At 39.3% G+C, this 18,525-nt stretch overlaps 1 protein-coding gene across 5 annotated transcripts in view; it reads right to left on the bottom strand.

Annotated features, from left to right (window-relative positions):
• OTUD7A (OTU deubiquitinase 7A) overlaps positions 1 to 17,608 on the bottom strand; it is a 146,914-nt gene extending 129,306 nt beyond the window's left edge. For all 5 annotated transcript variants that reach the window (XM_056346789.1, XM_056346793.1, XM_056346795.1 and 2 more), the window contains exon 1: positions 17,394 to 17,608. The gene's annotated coding sequence lies outside the window, so the exon portion shown is untranslated. The remainder of the gene's footprint in view (positions 1 to 17,393) is intronic.
• Between the last annotated feature and the right edge of the window lie 917 nt (positions 17,609 to 18,525).

The raw sequence follows: 18,525 nt of genomic DNA, 5'->3' as shown, positions 1-18,525 counted from the left end.
AAAAAAGAAAAAAAAAAAAAGGCACTTGACTGCACTCTGCTTGTATTAGGCAAAGGCCCTTCCTCATCACCTTATGAAAAACCAAGTAGTTTTACAATGGATATAGCAAGATGTAGGTTAGTTTCTTTGCCTTTCCAGGATGACAGAAAGAAGCTTTTATTAAAAATGTAAAATTATGGGGCTTGATTTTCATCAAGCATTTTGTTTGCTACACTAAATTATACAAAACATCTAGAAAGCATTCAACTCACCATTTAGTAAGTAGCTACCAGAAATATACCCTCTCATTTTACCTGAAGTAGTCATCTACACAAGCTACTACTCCATCCCACAACTTTCAGATTTCCTGTGATTGAACAGCAAATCAATAAAACATTTTGGTACAGCTGTAACTTGCAACAGATGCTGACTATTTCTTTACTTCTAAGATTGTACATGAATCCTAAGCAAAAAATCATTGGTACCACAACATTTAGATGCTTTACCACAACCAAGATCAACTATGTACAATAGCTGCTAAACCCACATTTTGCTAACAGTAATGAGACTGTTTATTTGAAACAATGAATAGCCCACATGTTGCTTGGCTGGCTGGTAATCCACACTGAGAGCATCTCACATGAAAAATGGCTTGAGATTCTGGGGAGAAACTGGAACTCATACCAATACATTGCAGTAGTTCTATATAAGTATATTATGCTTTTGTGGGGAAGAAAACCCAAACAATGACAAAAGAACCCCACCACCCAAAAATGAAACACCAATGGTGCAAGATTAGAACAAACCCAAACAAATTCAAAGAAAACCCACAGTGAAGAGCATTAAAAAAGCCCTACATCGTTCACTCCCTAAAAATCTCATTGCCTCCAAAATCTTCTCCCTTGGGAAGTCAGCAGGGCCAGAACTTCACTATACGCTATATACCCACTGCACTCCCTGCTGCGAGCTTAGGAGAGACAGTTGAAAGAGAAAGGAAGGGCCTGTGGAAAAAGCTTATGCTAAACACCAGTAACATCAGGCCATCCTGTTCTAGATGTACATGCACACACAGAGGCATTTACATGTGCATATAAATACGCAAATATGTATATATATTTATTCTATCCTAACAGTGTACAAACTCCTGTGTGGCAAACATCCTTCTCTGTCACAAATACAGAGCAGGCTTATCATCTAGAATGTGTGTTTTATCTTTGTATAAAGGGTGATATTTCACTTCTCCAAGGGTTCCTGACCCCTTTTCTCTAATTGATTAAATTAAAAATAAAAAAATATTAGGACATCTCTTTTGGTTCTGCCATGGAAGTAGAGCATACTGCCTGAGAAGTACTTTGTGAATTCTCCTTCCAAATCGAACAGATGAGGTGCTTTTAATCAGCTCTGTGGTAAGCACACGTTTTGCGACTATTCCTTCGGTTTCAGTCAGCAGCACAGTTCTTGGAGCTGCCTGAAATGTTCTCAATAAAATTTGATACTCAGCAGCAGAAAGGATGCTAAACTAAGAGAAGAAACAATCAGACTGCATATTATTTTCTCTCGGGAACACTGGATGTGCAGATAAATGACTGATTCAAATAAAACAGCAGAATGAAAAGCTGCAGAAACAATGCAAGGAAAGAGCAAGAGATTAGTATCTGCTCCTTGAATGGCTTATGACATGATAAAATGAAGAAGTTTGTTCATGTCTGAAGCTGTTCTTCATATTCCAAATGTCTTCTCTACATAAGCTGAAATGCAGAAATAATAACCAGAGAAAAGTCCTGTGTTGCTTCTACAATGCAATCCAAGAAAGTCCGTTAATATTTACTTCAAATATACAAGTGTTTTAATCATGGAAACTTTTGGAACGCTAACAGTGAGATGCACAAACAATGCTTTTGGAACTTGAACCCCCCAAAATACTTTCTGTTTCTGAGGTAAATTACCTCCAGGCATGACATAACAGCCAGCTAAGAGTGCTGACTCTGAAAAGTGAGGGGAAACCTGACCCTTCCCTAGTCCATCAAAGGGACATGCTCACATTAACCATGTAGGAAGCACCAAAGAAAAGGCCATCAACAAAGTTAGATGAGAAGCTGAAAAGAAATAATCAAAATTCACAACCTTCTTGCTACTATCAGGCCATCTTCCTTTTTTAAAATTTTACCTGTATGTTTCTACACATATAGTCAATAGGGGAGCCTTTTGCATGCCTGAAGGACTGTAAAGCTACTTGAAATTCGTCACGTGAAGTACTGCAGCATGTCAAGTTCTTACATTATTTAAGACTCAAATAGAGTAAACCCTGAAATTGTCATGTGAGATCTAAACTGACAGTCACATGCTGTCCCTCTGTTTTAACACCAGTCCCTGTTTGGATTCCTTCCCTACCAAGTAATCTTAGAAATTCAGTTCCTGTAATAAAGATGCAAAAGCTAGATATTCATGTTAGTCAAGATCAAAGACTATGACAAGGTGAATGTAGGTTTTCCTAATGGCACCAAATATAGTTTTTGGCCTAGGTACGTTAGTTGCTGTCATAGTGAAACAAATAGCTTCAATTGCAAACGTTAACAGGCAGCAGATAATTGGGCATATAGGTGCATCTCTGGGTGACTATCTGAAGCTGAATTCTGAACTCTCAAGCAAATGACTGGTACATGCTCACTGTAATCTGTACAGGCTGCTTGTAAACTTTGGTAACACCTGGACTAACAGAAGGGTCACATTCTGAATCCTCCCATTAACACAGAGCCAGAACATGCAATTAAAAGGCTGCTCACACATTGTGGTTTTGCATACTATTTCGACTGGGGGACAATACAAGTTTAGGTGCCAAAAATAAGGGCTCCCAGAAAGAAGTGGTAGTCTCAGAAAGAAAAGGGGGCCAGGAAAGAAGGCAGCAAAGACTGGGGAAGCGAGGGAAAACCCTAGAGATCAGAGATGCATGGAGACAAACACCAGGGGATGATGCCCTGGGACCCTGGCCAGTGACGTCCAAGACTGGCAGCTACAAGGAGATGCACAGCACAAACCAGCACAACTTTGCACCCAACCTCCTGAACCAGCAGTGATCTCCCAGCTGGGAAGGGAAGTCAAGACCTAGTGAATATAGTGCTGGCAGCAGAGCAGGTGAGCAAGTATGCAAAATGAATCAAGTGTGATAAAAGCTTAAATCTTGTTGATTCTTAAATAAACCCCAGTATGTAGCTACACTACATACTGGTTTTAGTTCTAGCTCACCTTTGAGAGCTTAATACTCAGTTTCCTGTTAGTTCTCCTCAGCATGCTGTGGCCTGCCTTATGAAAAGTACTACCTAGTTACAAAAGTTTAAGTACATTTTATTCACCGTTTACAAAACAACAACGTTAAAAGTAGTCAAACTCCCCAAAACCAGATAACATTTACCCAATTCAACCTTATAACTGCAGGTCTCAAGCTGAAGTTTTGCATTGCAATCACAAAAGCATTTTGGTAGAAAATGGAAAACAAATTCTTTCAAAAGAAAATTCCATACTGCTAGTTGCTGCTACCTCATAGAAAAATGCAGCCTACCAAATTAAAAAATGAAACAGTGATCTAAAATTGAGGTTCACAATTAATAATAAAATTATGAATCCATGGAAGGGTATAAAAAATTACATTTTATTTCACAATTTCCATTTCATATATCATGAAAGGAAGCAGGCAGAAGTATAAAAGCTTGGGGGAAAAAAAGAGCATCAGGGTCTCCTGGGAGTTCATTTTATGCTGTGATTGGTGAAAAGCCTCTCTAAAAAGGTTATAAATGCTATATTAATTTCATTAGGAAAGCTCCCATGGCATATTAAATTAGTTTCTGGCACTGTTATTGCATGTTTTCAGATACACAAAATCTTAGAAGGTAATTTCATTAACAGTAAAGATCTGAGAAAAGCAACTAAAATATTTTAAACAGATTGGTGACAATTCAGCTTGGAAGCATGAATGTTTATTAATATACTATCATTCTCTTCTGATTAACAACACACTGACACACGAGCTAGCAGGCTCTGCTACTGAAATTACATTATCCTTCAGGCTTCTGTATTTGCAGAGACTGCATGAACAGCTCACAAAAGATTAATGACCTACTCCTTTATTTAAGGCAGATACTCATCTTCAGTGATCACATATAAACTCTGAAGCTGAGCATGAAATTTAACAACTGTCTTAGCTTACAACGTTAAGAAACAAGACTATTTTCTCCAGACATTTGCTACACCGGGCACTGTCGGTAATTCTGGACATATAAAATACTTTAAGGCCAGTTTGTACAACAGCATTAGCAGCTTCTCCATCCTGGCCTTGGTTCTGTAACCTGACTTCCACATGCAGGCCTCTGACGCTACCTATGGTCTCAGTAGAAGCTGATGGGAACTTTTTATCATAGGATACATACCTAAAACACAAATAGATAGAAAGCAAATAAAATAAACTATGAAGGTACTTATAAATCTCACACTCTATGATCACTTTTACAAATAGAGTATGCATATTTTGTATGGTTTAGGTCACGATAATTCTAAAACCTGCATATACTTACTGGTTAATTGAGACAGCCTAAGCTTAGCTATCATATAAAAGCAATTTTTTTTTCTCTTACTCATGTTTTAACCCCATGCTTTCATTCAACTTCACTCTTAGTCATAAGAAAGGGGATACAAAAGAGCTTCTTTAAACCACAAAGGTACAACCTGTATGACCAAAGCTGCTACTTTTTATGTATTCAAGATATTCATCTAATGAATTAAAAGTCTGTAAGTCAGGAGTGTCTTTCTGAAAAGGATGTCTCAGTTCAACTAGACCTGTACTTTTTAAGCATAAACTACAGCACCAAGTTCTACAGCTTGCATGACATCAGGAGATCAGACCATAAAACCTCATAAATGTCCCACTGAACTCAAATTTAATGAGTCACAGCCTAGGCATCTCTCCATCACAACACTAAATCCCCACTGCAGTCAACAACAGATGCAAAGTCTCTGAAGAATATACCCATTAGTACATGGAAACGACATTCTGGAATTAAAAAAAAAAAAAAAAGATAACTTTTAAGCCCTACTCCCCTGAACACTAAAGCAAATTTTACTAGCCTTAGTATATTTGCTGATTCTTCGGGCAGTTTCATTTGAAAATTTTCTTGAGAAGTACTGAAAACAAGTTTTTTAGAAAATTTCTTTCGTAACTGATCAGTGTAAACCCTATGACTGGCAAGCATGGGGTTCGTAACACAACATACATTTACAGCAGTTCAACAATACATTTAGATGCACAGCTGTGAGATGAAGTGTAACCTGTTGCCAATCAAGTGCTTTTGTTATTTTCAGGAAAATAAATAATCTGAAATAACTTTTATCTAGAGTCAAAACCGGAAACAAACTTAAACAAGATAGGTGTTACTAAACCAAAATACTTTTAAACCCAAAAGGGTGGGAACACACGGAAAAGAAAGGCACTCAATATTTCCAAGTACGCTGGATTCTTAGACAAGCATGGATGAAAACATGGCATGAATAGTAATTTCCTCTCAATAAATACTCTTCTGCACAAAATTAAGAGAAGGGATGCCACAGTATCACATAGGATCAACTAGTTCTTTCAGATAAGGAACCTGTTCAACTGAGTAGTACTCACAAATTTTGATTACTCTTACTGAAGTGCATTAATTAGTGAATTACACGGTGCTTATTTTAGATTAAACATTCAGTTTGTCACGGCCATGTTTCCTTCTGTTCCAAGCCTCCAAAGTTCTTGCAAAATGTCCTACTTTGTTTTCACAGAAAAATAACGTAGGTACTCTCATCCAAGTCAGTAATGAAAATATTAACTAATGCCAGATTGGGATATTTTGGGATTTCTGCAGAACCCCAACTGTTTTTTCAAGGCTAGTAAAGACATATAGAACCATACCCAGAAAAAAAAGCTGAAAGTGCATGTGAGCTCTCAAAAAAAAAAAAAAAAAAAGTGCTTGCTTTTTAGGCTACCTTCTGAGCTGACATGAAATACTATTTTCCAACTTACAAGTTCTCTTTAAAAAGATTGTTTACGAACAGCAATGTTTGCCTGAATGCCCTAAAAATTGACAAGCATTTTCTCACATATTCAATTCCTATTGTTACAGCAAAAATCAGTAGAAGGAATGCCTAGCAGAGACATGACAGTATGAAATGTATTTGCCATAGTTTAGGAAAGACTGTACACCTGCAGGTTCAGTTTTAAATATATACAACTAAGGGCTAGGAAACTATTAATTTTTACAAATTACAGAAGAACTGAGAAAACACAAGGGTTTGGGGCCAATACATAGCTCCACTTTTTCAGGTATAGAATCAATGTTTTCAGCTGGGGTTTTACAGCTTGTCTATTAATGAAATTACAACATTATCTGGCAGATTAATCATCAGGACAAGAATAAACTTTTAAAAAATACTTCATATGACCTAGAAGCCTAAATCCCATTATAAGAAGTTATGTGATCTCTTAAGAACCTGTAGTCTGCTTTTGGAGTGAATCAAAGAGCTTTGGAAATATAGAACAACTCACTCCGCATAGGCTACTGATACTACACAGTAATTCACTTTAGTCTCTCCGTCTAAAAAAAGTAAAATCATCTCAACTATTAACCCACAACTTACATGTTCTGTTGCAAAACACTACTCAAAAGATCTACCAAGCCACTGAACCTCAGAGCCACACTACTTTCTGTCACATTTGGTCAACTTTATCGAATCCTGTGACATTTACATACATAGGAAGATGTATTGCAGAAGAACACGTTATTTGTTTGTGAACTACTAGTAATGGATTCAAAGGAATTGTGCTTATTCTTAACTATGTTTCCTGTAATAGCGTGAAATCTTGCTACTAACTTTTTCTGTAAATACAACAAACTCTCTTGTCTTGTTTAACATGCATTATATGCAGTGACCCAATTTAACAGTGCAAGGCTTGAAGAAAAGAAGAGCTGTTAGATCTACAGATACATAACATCACTACATTCCAGCCAAACAAACAGTGGGAACATGCAGAAGCAACACAGAAGGAACACTCCATATTATTAGCAGCTTTCTCCATCCAGGTATTTTATTAAATGGGTGATAAGCTTTTAACCTTACCTGGCTGCTCAGGAATTTATATAAATGCCAATTCTAAAAAAGGCAACTTTTCTGGCAAACTGCTGTAGGATTAGCTACTTCCCGACTTAGAGATAACTGTACAAGGTTTAAAATATCCTACTGGCTTTTTGATAAATAGTTTTGCTGTTTCTCAGTAACTCATTCTTCTAGAACACTTGCCTGTAAAACTTCAGCTATGTTTTCAAGAACCTTTTCCTTTTCTTTTAAAACCAATGGTAGTCCCTTATAACTATATACATATGTTTAGTTTTATATATACAGCTATTGTATTTCATTTGCTTTGTAAATTAAGGTGGAAGATCAAATAAAAGTTGCATTTTCCTTAAACATCTGTACAGAAAGTTAAGTACTGCTCTGGAGTTTTTACATTCATAACACTAGCAAGCCCCATTCTTACTGTTGCATTTAAAGGAAAAAGTTAAACTGATTGTGTGTACTGCTCTATCTCAAATTATACAATTATAATTAACACTACATTAAATTCTCATGGTATGGTGATAAAAACAAATAAAATAACCACAAGCTACACTTATTAGATATTTTTTCATCTAGATGTCAGGATTTTACTGTACAGCATTGAATCACATATAAAATTACCTCCTCTTAAGACCATGAAATATACTGTACAATTGTGGGAGGGCACAGGTTTCCTGGAAATCTATTCCCCCCACACACACACAACGTAATGTATTTTCCATAGCCATATCCAAGAAAGATATGGCTTGCAGATAAAACATCACCAAAAAATCACACCTATATGGCAAACTATTTTGTACAGTTGCTTCTTGCCCCACTTTAAAAGTAAATATACTGACATGGCATCATTTCAAGCAGCACAAAATAGATTCTTTTTTCCCATAAATATCAGTCATGAGAAGCGTTTTAAAACATCTCACACAATCTGATGCTCTCCAACAGCAAAAGATTTTGTTTTCCAGGTGTGAACAGAGTAACAGTAATAGCAGTAAGCTAAATCCACTTGTTGGCCATTCACTGTTTTAGCATTTCAGCTTAAAAAATATTTTATTGCCACAACTATTCCCTCTGAGGTCATCTTCTGCCAAAGAGACTAAGAACTCTACAACTCAAAGGCTATTTTCCGGAATTATTTTACTAGGAAAGAAGTGTTGTTTCAGTGGTTTGGGGGACGTGAATTGTTGGGGTTTGTATTTTTAAAGCTCCAGACCTTTTTTTCTCCAGTTTCCAAAGGGCTGTGGCAGCATGACTCTCAGGGGATTTATTACAGACAGAATAATTTTCTCCTCCATTGGTAAGTCTCAGATTTGCAGAAGAAAAATGGTTCACAGAAAACATATGTATACATATGTTGTTATAACTTCTCTAAGATAACAATTGGGATAAAACCAGTCATAGGGTTGTTTCTACACACAATGGCACACAGAGTAAAATTACGTGCTCTTCTAACCTTTTCCTCACAAAAATAAAGCATCTTTTCATTAATGTGAAGTTGATTACGAAATCCAAAGAAAGGTATTTCATATTTTTCTTTGATAGCTATAAACATACATTTAACAAGAAGCAATTGACTTCAGAGATATCTTCTCTCATGAGAACTTATCCCTCTATTTATACTGGATAGGAAAATATTTTATATTTAATATAAGAGACATGTGGAATGAAAGCTAACAACTGAATAGCTCTTGAAGGAACCATTTCTCCCATTTTTATGTAAAGCATATTTTAGGAGACAAAACTGGAGGAAGGAAAATGATAATGGCTCTGTTTCTCAAACTTTGTATCAATGTCAGTCAAGAGATTATCAGCTAGATGCAACCATCTCATCAACTCCAGGTACTTACAACTGAGTTGCTCAGGCATGAATATTCATCTCCGGTAGTAGAAAAAGGCAATGATTTATATTTCCATGTTAATTGAGGTCTGCACTTCACTAGTGCAACATTTTGTGCGCATAACAGCTTATCTCAAGCACCTAATCTGCATTAGCGCTAAAGGAGAGCAGCCAAGCTAGCAATACCTCAACTTGATGCACATTCACCAGGTTTTCCAGTGTGGCTACATATTGCTTATCTGCTGAAATCAGCATATCATCTTTTTGCGGTCAAGAGCGCTACCAGGCCTGCATATAAGCAATACATCTTATCAGTAAGGTGCACGTGCCAGTAAACCAGCACCTTCAAGGCTTGCTTTAAAGAAGATCCCCCCCTGTGAAATAAGTAGTGAATGGTTTGTAGCATGTGTTCAGAGTCACAAAGCAAACCAGTTCAAACAGACTCGGACCCCATTGCAAAACTGTTGTTACTTCTCCCAGTCACAAGTCCCGAGAATCAGTTTCCAACCCACTAGCCTCTGTTTGACCCATCCCCTTTTGCCAATTACAAGGGTTCTCCCTTTGTAAAGGGACTGAGAAATATGGGACAGATTCAGTGATAGAAAATGGGTATCTCTTGTTACAAGGATGACACAACGTAATTATGATTACTGTTACAAACAGCACAGCTCTAGACTTTATGGTGCTACTTTTTGTTCTACACATGCTTTTCTCTAATCACTGTCAGAAGAAATTTTGAACAATGCAGAATGATAAAAATAAACTGTGTTGCCCAGGAGACATTACAGACCTCTACATGGGGCTTCTTCAAGAGAACCTTTGTTATTGGAGGAGGAGAAAAAACTGTGTAACCTTCATAGAACATGCTTTTTCATAGCCTTTAGTTTCCTCCTATGCTTGCCAAGAATAGGCAACTTTTTATTAATCCTGATTAAATTCTGCTTTGACCATTTACAGTCTGCCTATGCACTAATGAATATCTATCTTTTTATTTCCTGCACAAAACTGTTACACAGTCCTTATCTATTAGGCATCCTCAGTTTGGAATGTTGGAGCAGGGAGATACAAGTATGATTACAGACAGAGAAGAATATGAGAGAAAAAGAAAATCAGTAAAGCACTTCTGGGTACCTCCCAGAAAAGGAAGATTATTTATATGAGTGCAAACAACTTTTCCTAGCTTATCTGAAACTCTGCCTCCAAGTATTTAGCAATGAACAGAACAGAGGAACTCTTCCATAACAGAAACATGCAAGAAAACCTCAGTTATAAACAGGCAGATGTCAGCTCTGTATATCTAAGTTCCTAAAATACTGCATTCATACAAAGAAGCCTGAAGGAACAAACTTGTCTATTCCTAAGAAACACTTAGCTTCTACAGGACCTGTCATTCCAAGTGTTCCTCATCCACTAAGTCATCCCCAGCTACATGGCTCATAAGTTCATTCCTTCAAGCAGGCCTTTCAACACAGAAAAGACATTGTATAAAGCCCAATATTAGAATATCTGATCTCCCCCACTGCCTCCTGGGATATCAAAACTATACATGATAAGAAGCTGTGAGAATAACTCACAGGACCTCAGATCCTTCTGGTAAACTGTCATCCAGACCTGGAGCTTCCCCTAAATGACTTGGCATTGACATGCCCTCACATGGTTTTGATTCAATTCTTGCTTTTATGATTATTGAAATACCAAACATGAAACACACACTGAGAAAAAATGAAATTTATATAAAGCGTCTCAGCTGCAGTGAATTTTGTTTTAAATTCCAAATTTTCAGGTTAACCTCACAATCTCTGAATTTAATCGTCAGCTTGTAAATGTTCAGGCATCCCAGTACTCACAGTTAAGGAAAAGGTTACAGCTTTTCTGTGGCAATTTCTTAACAGACAGTATCAACTTACCAAACTGCAGACACTGTATCAACCTGACTTTGTTCAGTAATATCCTCGTGGCCTTCTCTGAGAGACCGCTACAATATATGCTACTTCTGTTAATTTGTGCTGAAAGGAAGTTTCTCTCCAGCTCTTACTCAATTGTACTTGCAGAAATGATGAACACATGACGCTCCCCGAATCTTTCCCACATACAAACTTTATCTATGGGTTGTATATTCTGTCATTATTTCTGTTGGAATTACATAAATCTGCCTTCCCTTTATACTCTACCTTTCCTTTAATTCACCTGTACTCTTCCAGAGGCAAAGATGTAAAGAGTTACTTAGAGAGACATGGGAAGTGATTTCATTGCTTCACACTTAATTATAGTTTGCTAAATCAATGCTTTCTTTACACTAAAATAATCCTTTCCCATTAGCACAATGTTATTTAAAACACCTGTATGTCCTCCTTTTCTCTGCAATTGACAATATAACAGCTCAAAGACTAGAACAGAAGCTACTGGGATATTAAATATTCTCAGGTGAGAGGCAGGCAGGTTTCTGGTAAGGGATGGTGGATCTGAGGCTAAGCATTCCTGACATACCCATCTGCAACACTTCGGTCTGGGTTCCGTTCTCAGATAAGTATGCTATTCTGATTAGAGCGAGTGTGCTGTCCTACTTGTATCTAAGTGTAGAGTTTGATAGCCTGTATTTACTTCTACTGTTTGCTGCTTAGTACAGACTGAATCTAAGTAATGAACTCAAGTTCACCACCATCAAGAATCTGTCCTTTACACTGATCTTAGTGCTAACAGGGAAAACTATTTAACACAGGATAAAAGCTCCTTTACAGTATCTTGGAAACATTGAAGGCCATATAGGTGTTTGCACAGAAATTTACTGATTGCGTACCTACACAGATATATCTGGGATCACTCCCTCCATGTCCTTGCTTAGCAATTTCCAATAGGCTGGAAGTACCTGATAGAGTCACTTACCAGTAATAGAGAAATGACTCATTTCAAACAAGAGACTGAGCAACCCAACTCAGGGACTGTTTCTCACACTTTGTTTCTTGTTGCAGTAGATCTCAAAAGAGACAGAAAAAGTTAAACAAGTAAGGATATTACCTGTTACGTGATCTTCTCTGGCATTCTTGTATTCACAACTTGCATAACTTGAGACAGACAAAACCCTTTACAATGTCAAGCTCCTAAATTAAAGTTCTGTCAGTACAGGGCTTTGAGTGTTGATGTAGACGCTGCCCATGGGACACAGCCACAGCAATTCTTTGCTGGAAGAAAGTTGTAGTAACTGCACTATTTAGAAAGTAATTACAGTAGAAGAAGGTAAAGTGACAACAATAAGGATCAATGCTGTAAGAAAGGTGTCTACTCCAATGCCCTTGTTCTTAAGACTAAAAGTAGTCTGCAGAATGACTAATTGTCAGTCACCCCAGAATTTAATGTTTCAACAGTACCGATAAAATAACCTTAGCGTGGTCTGCTGTGTAGTGCAGAGCAAAGGAATTTGTTCAGTAATTTTTTCACTAATATAATATCAGCAGAGTTCCATTCCTGCTAAGGTGTTGAAACATAAAAGACAGAAAAAAAATTTCACTCAGATTTCTTAATAGACAATGATTATTTTACCAGTTTCTATGGTACTATCACCATGGCAGCTAGCCATTTTAATCCCAGGCATTAGAACACATTTCTGATAAAATCAGAGCAATAGCTTAGAAATAAATTACATGTCCTGGTCATACGCAGCAGTAGCAACTTTGTAAATTTCCATATAACAAGAGGTCACTAACAGCATCAACAGACATCAGGATTAGAAACGTGATATTTCAAGCATCTAATTAAAGAACAGGTTCTCGGTGTTCCTTACTCTAATTCTGAAAACAATAGCAGAAATATAACCATTGTGATAAAAACAAGAACCAAAATTCTTTCACAGCTTGCTCGGTTTCTACATGGGTTTTGTCCCTTCTTTGATTAACTAGTTAATGCATATGATTACTCAGCAGATTCTAAGAGAATGTGCAAGTGAAATAAAATCCACTGTAGAGCACTGAGTATCTGCAAAACACTGACAGATTAAAAATAGCTACTTTACTCTTGCATTAAAAAAATAATACTTTGTTCTCTGTACAGGTTAACAGTATTGAAGCATCACATACCAGACTGAAATTGTGATCAGAGAGCATATCTCTGTGTTCTGACCGATGAAATTTTCAACATACAATGTGAAAAATACTAATTTTACTAAATGTATCATGAAGTATTCGCAAATATGTTCATTTTGAAAAAAACTGGAAGTCTTCACAAATACTTTCAGCAATAGCAATCCTCCACTTCCTCTATAAATTACATAAGAAATAACATTTTCAAACTATCTTAGAGAAAATTCATACTCTTGTCCTGGGATTTATGATTTTTTTTTCCAAATTAAACTGTACTTGAAAAGGCTGAGAGACTCTAAAATATTAAATTAATTTATAAATCCTTTTAATAAAAGCTAATAAGCAAGTTCAACAATTTCTTTATTTCAAGCCTAAAGCTTTGCCCAGGGTCCATCCAAGAGATATTAAAGAAGTACAGATAATGTCAATGATATTCTGCAGTAAAACATTACAGCAAAGCACTATGACTAAAACCCATTGCTATAACTGTTCCTAAAATAGACAGCATTGACCTCAAATAGAAGAGCAAAAATCTGAAGTAAACTTAGAATAAGACCTGAGATACATCACAATTAGATTTGTCTCTTCAAACTACTTAAAATCAGAAATACCCAACACAGAAGCAGTTATGCTAGGAGAACAATTTAAAAATGGAACCGTAAGTCAAGTCTTCCATATCTTCAGTATCTCCATGCTTGTCAGATATACAATTTTTCCTCCCTTGGGTCAGTAAGAGCTAAACAAAAAGCTAGAAAATATTTGATGGTGAAATAGTTGTACTGTTACATTTACATGCATATAATAATTAACCTGCCTTTAAAATAAAACCAATTAATTACCATTCAAGGATTTGAGGACAGTTCTGCCATCTTATCTAGGGATACTTGACTTCCTCAGTTTTGTGTCATACTTTTTCTTAGGAAAACAACAATAAAGAAATACAGAAAGATACAACGTAACATCTATGCAACATTTATATCACACTTTAACTGGTCAACACCTACTCCTCTTAAGACTACACTGCTGAATTTTCAGACCATCTAAGTAGCCAGGTTAATCTCCCAGGTCTTTTTCATTAGGGCAACACTGATTAATTTGTCCAAAGCTCTACGCTTTGGTCTAAATAGCTATGAATGCATTTGCATGGCTGTACAGTGCTTATTGATGGTAGATTACAAAATCTTCAAAAACAACAAAAAAAAGCTTTTTCTACTTCTTTCAGACCTCAATTCAGTAACGGTTGCACTTGATATTTTAAGCGCTTGCCATCTCCTTAATTAAAAATGTACGTTTAATTTTTGCTTTATTTAAGTCCCAAGATATTTTATGAAATTCAAGTCAAAAGGAGATCTAGATTTCACGATGTTTTTGGGAATGCAGAATGTATTAAACAGAAGGAGACTTCATTAAACACTAAGAGCTAAGGTCTAGACTATACGGTGACAAATATTCTGCTAGTTTCCTTAGTCCTTTCCCTCTTTCAACTCCAACTTTCTCTCCATCAGTATATAACTATGTGAGAATGTCTTGTCAACGTTGTGCTATCAAGACTATAGAAGGCAATAAAGAGCAAAATAGCGATATGTGGCAACAAGATTAAAAACACATTTTATATATATATATATATATATATATTGTATTTTATGTCTATGAAGTAAATCAGGGGTCCTCAAACTATGGCCCGCGGGCCGGATACGGCCCCCCAGGGTCCTCAATCTAGCCCCTGGTATTTACAGAATCACCACCCCCCACCCCCTGCCGGGGGTTGGGGGGGGTAAACCAAGCAGCTGGCCCCCTGTTTAAAAAGTTTGAGGACCCTTGAAGTAAATAAACAAATTAATAAAATACCATTTTTCCCCAAATAACACAGATAAGATACCAAGGAACTCATACAAGATGAAGTGACATGAAAACATCACAGTGATTAGATTTAAAACATATGGTTTTAAACTAAAATTAGATGTTCTACATATAGTACTTTGGCTAATTAAAACATAGATTCCCTAATTTTTGAGTAAGTAACATGAAGGGCAACTATGGCAATAATTAGCACAATGGTTGCGTTGGTAAGACCTGACTCAATGTTCATACGCCTGCCTGTATACAGGTCTACAGAATTCCTGACCAGGAGTCCCACTCACTGAAAGTCTTTTCAGTCCCTGGCCTTTTTGCTGAGTCTGCCAACACGACTTAAGGAAGATGTTCCACGGGCAATGAAAGATGCAGAGGTAGGCTTACTAGGAAAGGACTAAGTACATTCCCACTTGCTCATTCCATAGTCACTTGGAGTCTTATAACCATTCAGCCATTACCATCCTTATCTGAGTTTGTATTGGTAAACCAGGACCAAAACTTTCTAGATCCCCCTTGAAAACAAAACAAAACAAAAAAAAACCAACAAAAAACCCCCACCAAACCCCCACTTTTTTTAACTGATATATTTTTGCGCTATATATAGCAAATTATTAGTCTGTTAGACCTGATTCCTACTCAGCCTCATACTCCTTAACAGTTATTCTATTCTACATGAAATGAGCTGTCCTGAAGATGACTGAGCTTCTTGTAAACTGCAAACATAAAATCATAATGTCACAAAAGAACAAGATTCACAAAAACATCCTTTCCATTCCACGTCATACCATTATTTCTGCTGTACAGGCATACATAGCCCACACTGGTTCTATACTCCACACCACAATATTACAGCTTTATCAAAAGCATACAGGCTTGTAACAGAAAGTTTCACAGAGCAAGTAGGCATTGAATATTCAGCTTTAATCTAGATTCAAATGGGGAAACTCTAGCTTGTCCCTATATGAGCAGCACACTCACACCTGGGCAAAGTCTGGCCTTCATCCATAGAAGGGATGCCATTTAGTCAATTCACACCAGCAGCAGGAAACAGAGCCTCAACAGCTATCACACTCATATTTTAATAACAGATTATAACTAAAAAATCAACACTTTTCCTACCAACAGCACTTTCAATTCCTGAAGCTTAATATACTTTGCTTTAAATCTGTGCCATAGCAACCTTTTTTAAAGTCAATGTCATCTGTAAGGACTGAGTTAAAATAAAATGTGGGCCAAATTTATCAGACATTAGTTTATTTTGGATGTGGAGCTTAGAACACTGATTGTGTGTCATCCTAGATGTGATTTGAGTTGTATACGTTGCACCCAGCAACATATTTTAAACCAGTTCATTGCAAAATACTTGCCCTGATCATCAGTTTCAAGTATTTCTCAGAGATGCTGAAGGTCAAATGAAAAGCGTGGAAGATTTCTTCCTGTTCACATTAAATTTATATTGTATGCTAGAAAATGTAGCACTGTTCAGGCCTAGAAAGTGAAGCCTTAAGAGTTTGTTAAAATATGACAGGTTATACGGTCAATTTAAAGGCACACCTAAGGGACAACAGACGAGACCATTCCCTCTTGCCGTGTGGAGCTATGTATGCCCATGCAGCCGTCAGTACCACTGTGTGCGCGCGATACTGACCAGTGACGAGGAACTGACTGTGACAGAACTATGGCAAAAGTAGTCAACAATTTATTCTTTTATTTTCAGCAGTGGCTCACAAGGGGCTCTGCATCTTTGTGTCAGATAGATACCTACCATGCCTCCAAAAGGAGCTTAGAACAGACATATTCCTACAACCTCCGGGATAAGTGTAGGGGTAGCAAGCTTTTTAGATTTAGATTATATAAGGTTGTGTACCTCACTGCATTATGTTTTATATGCACGTTTTATCTCACTGCACTATATTGTACCGTGTGAATTCCAAACGATCGTTATTCACAAAGATCCTACCAAACTCCCTTTCGTAGCTCTTTCAGAGAGAGAAGAAATATCATATGCACGTCTAATATTTATTGGAATGAGGTCAATCCCCAGATGTCCTGACAGGCTGCAAGAACGAGGGAAGGAGATACCACCTGCCCAAATCGGCCTCCTGCCCGAGGAGCAGCGGGCCACCCGGCCAAGGAGCAGGCTCCTTTCACAGGATAAAGCGGCGAACGCAGGAGCGAAGCTAGGGCGAGAGTCTGCAATGCAGAAGCGCTTCCCGGAGCTCATCAATGAGCCGGGGGAGCCGGGGCGGCGGCAGAACCGGCAAACCTGCCCGCATCCCCACACAACAATCCGAGGCACGGGGCGGGGGGTGCTTCCAAACGCCCGGCTTCGCCCTCACCGGCGGCGGGCGCGGGCTGTGCCCTCCGCCTGCCCGCAGCCCCGCAGCGCGGGCACCCCTGCGGCGGGCAGGGCCGGGCGGCCGGGCCCACCTGTGCCACCTGCCGCGGGCCGCCGCACCGGGCTGCCCCTGCGCGCTGCCGGCCTGCCGAGGGGAGGAGGAGAGAGAAGCAGCTCTTACCTGCTGCCGCCGCTCCTCCCGCGAGCCCTTACTAACCGAGCTCCATCTTCCTCCAGCCGGGGAGGGGGAGGAAGGGGGGGAGTCAACCCAGCGCCGCCGTCCCCCCCCAGCTGCCGCTTTCCGTCACCGCTGTCCCCCCGCCCGCGCTGCCCGGCGGAGCGGCCGCCCCTCGCCCGCCCTGCAGACGGCACCGGGAGACGGAAAGCGAGACCCACCTCCCGCCACCGCCTCCTTCCCATGAAGTCACCGGCCGCAGGGCCCTCCCCCCGGCTGCCCGCAGCGGCCCAGGGAGCCGCGCTCCGCCCCGCGCCGCGCCCGCCCCCGCGGCAGCGGCCCCGCCGCCCGCCCGCCCCGCCGGGGCCCCTGCCGCCCGCTCGCCCTGCCGTGCCGGCCGCCACGGCCCCGCCGGAGAAGGCGACGGGATCAGCCGGCGGCACCGCGCAGCCCGAGCTGGGGGGCGGCAGCCGCCCCGCCAGAGGAGCGCGCCCCGCCGCAGGGTGGCCCCGCGGGAGCGGGGGGGCGGACAGGGCTGCTGCCCGCCGGCATCCAGCCGCGCTCTGGAAATGCCCGGCCCTCCCTTCGCCCTCTGCGCGGAGGGGGTGTCATTAAGCTGCTGCTTTTCACGTGCCTTCTGCTTTTATACCTCATATCATTTGCTCAAGGGATGACAGACAGCAAAGTTTCCTTCAGCCTGCAGCAACTTCGCAGATAACCCGGTCCCTGCTACTCCAGTCCACACGCAGGTGGCTTCCACCTCACCCAGTTAAAAGTACCTCCCTCACGCCCAACTAGTCTCTCATTTCCATTCTTACAGCAACACTAGAGTTGAAAAGGAAACGGATCAAGGAATACACCTCTAGAACGGAACGTTCCCTTTTCTAGTTACAATGACAAAAATAGAAACATGAAAGACCAAGAGCTGCGCAAAATACACAAGATAGAAAAAAAATATTTTAAGAAATCACAGCTACAGGAGTACCTGTTCAAGAAAAACCTCCTTATCTAGAAACACTAAGAATTCCACCTGAAATCAGCTTACTACAGATGGCACACCATCAGTGACAGAGCAACACTCAATCTTTAAGGAAACATGAGATATAAACAAAACATCATATGTTTTGCACCAACACAG

The sequence above is a fragment of the Falco biarmicus genome, chromosome 7 (genome assembly GCF_023638135.1).
Source record: "Falco biarmicus isolate bFalBia1 chromosome 7, bFalBia1.pri, whole genome shotgun sequence".
NCBI classification, from domain to species: domain Eukaryota; kingdom Metazoa; phylum Chordata; class Aves; order Falconiformes; family Falconidae; genus Falco; species Falco biarmicus.
This window is presented reverse-complemented; position numbering and strand designations above follow the sequence as displayed.